General features: G+C 68.7%; 1 long non-coding RNA gene across 1 annotated transcript; it reads left to right on the top strand.

The window, feature by feature from the left end:
• The first annotated feature begins 603 nt into the window (after positions 1-603).
• LOC112943180 lies at positions 604-1,650 on the top strand. The gene is made up of 2 exons (XR_003248535.1): positions 604-743; positions 1,574-1,650. It is a non-coding gene; the product is annotated as an uncharacterized LOC112943180 (long non-coding RNA).
• Positions 1,651-2,297: the final 647 nt, after the last annotated feature.

Raw genomic sequence — 2,297 nt, 5'->3', positions numbered from 1 at the left:
GACATGGGGACAATGGGGGGCAATGGGGACATGGGGGGACATTGGGGACATGGGGGACTTGGGGAACAATGGGGAGAATGGGGACTTGGGGGGGACAATGGAGACATGGGGGCCAATGGGGACATGGGGACGATGGGGGACACAGGGGACATGGGGGACATTGGGGACACGGGGGACACGGGGACAGGAACAGGGGGCTCCAGCCATTGTGGGGGGCTCAGGGGGCTCTGCCTCCCCATTCCCGCAGGGATCGCCCTGGAGCAGGACAGGGGGATCCAGGTGGCGGGTGGGATAGGGGGCTCCAGGAGGATCCAGGGGCTCCAGGATGATCCCAGAGGCTCCAGGAGGATCCCAGGATGATCCCGGATGATCCTGGAGGCTCTTGGGGGCTCCAATCCCTCCCGTTCCGCAGGGATCTTCCCGGGGCAGGACACGGTGATCCAGGTGGCGGGTGGGATAGGGGGCTCCAGGAGGATCCAGGAGCTCCAGGAGGATCCCAGAGGCTCCAGGATGATCCCGGAGGCTCCCGGATGATCCCGGGTGGTCCCGGGGGCTCCAACCCCCCCCGTTCCGCAGGGATCTTCCCGGAGCCGGAGCAGGACGCGGTGATCCAGGTGGCGGGGCTGGTGCAGCGGCAGGGCGAGCGCGAGCCCTTCGTGCGGGTCATCTTCACGCTGGGCACCTGCGCCCCCATCCCCGGCTCCCAGGTGCTCTGCTGTGACACCGAGAAGGAGCTGCTCGAGGTGAGGGGGACCCCAAAAACCTGGGGGGGCCCCCAACATCCTGGGGGGTCCCTAAAATCCTGGGGGTCCCGGGAATCAGGGGGCTATGGGGGTCCCGGGATGCCTGCGCCCCCATCCCCGGCTCCCAAGGGCTCTGCTGTGACACCGAGAAGGAGCTGCTCGAGGTGAGGGGGACCCCAAAAACCTGGGGGGGTCCCCAACATCCTGGGGGGTCCCTAAAATCCTGGGGCCTTTGGGCAATGGGGTGCAATGGGGGCTCTGGGGGTCCTGGGGTGCCTGCGCCCCCATCCCCGGCTCCCAAGTGCTCTGCTATGGGACGGAGAAGGAGCTGCTCGAGGTGAGGGGGGACCCCGAGACCCTGGGGGGGTCCCCAACATCCTGGGGGGTCCCCAAGGTCCTGGGGGGCTCCGGGGGGGTCTTGGGAGACAGGGGTCCCGGGGACTCCCAGGTGCTCTGCAATGGGAGCAGGAGGAGCTGCTGCAGGTGAGAAATGGGGGGTCCAGGGGGTCCCAGGGGCCTCAGGGGGCTCCCAGGGGGTCCCAGGGGATCCCAGGGGGTCCCAGGGGCCTCAGGGGGCTCCCAGGGACTCCCAGGGGGTCCCAGGGGCTCCCAGGGGGTCCCAGGGGCCTCAGGGGGCTCCCAGGGGGTCCCGGGGGGTCCCAGGGGGTCCCAGGGGCTTCTAGGGGCTCCCAGGGGTTCCTTGAGGGTCCCACGGGGTCCCGGGGGGCTCTGGGGTCTCCCAGGGGGTCCTCGGGGCTCCCAGGGCTCCCAGGGGGTCCCGGGGGTCCCGGGGGGTCCCGGGGGTCCCAGCGCAGCCCCCCCCACCGCAGGCGTTCGCCGAGTTCGTCCGCGTCGTCGACCCCGACATCGTCACCGGCTACAACATCCAGAACTTCGACCTGCCCTACCTGCTGCGGCGCGCCCAGGTGCTCCAGGTGAGGCCCATGGGTGCCCCAGAGCACCCATGGGTGCCCCAGAGCACCCACAGCACCCACAGTGACCCACAGCACCCATAGCAACCCACAGCATCCACTGACACCCATAGCACCCACACCCGCCCCTGTGCTGCCCTACCTGCTGCGGCGCGCCCAGGTGCTCCAGGTGAGCCCCATAGCGCCCCGCAGCACCCATGGGTGCCCCAGAGCACCCACAGCACCCATAGCACCCATAGTGACCCACGGCATCCACTGAGACCTATAGCACCCATAGCACCCACACCCGCTGCTGTGCTGCCCTACCTGCTGCGGCGCGCCCAGGTGCTCCAGGTGAGACCCTCAGCACCCATGGGTGCCCCATAGCGTCCTATAGCAGCTATAGCACCCATAGCAACCCACAGCATCCACTGACACCCATAGCACCCACACCCGCCCCTGTGCTGCCCTACCTGCTGCAGCGCGCCCAGGTGCTCCAGGTGAGACCCACAGCACCCATGGGTGCCCCAGAGCAGCCACAGCACCCACGGGTCCCCCCATGTCCCCTGTATCCCCCCATTGTCCCCAATGTCCCTGTTGTCCCCAATGCCGCCCATTGTCCCCCACCATTGTCCCCTCATGT

This window comes from Nothoprocta perdicaria, unplaced genomic scaffold (assembly GCF_003342845.1).
Source record: "Nothoprocta perdicaria isolate Ctin4 unplaced genomic scaffold, notPer1 scaffold_1427, whole genome shotgun sequence".
Lineage (NCBI taxonomy): Eukaryota > Metazoa > Chordata > Aves > Tinamiformes > Tinamidae > Nothoprocta > Nothoprocta perdicaria.
Note: the sequence above shows the minus strand (reverse complement) of the source record. Positions and strands in the feature narration are given on the sequence as shown.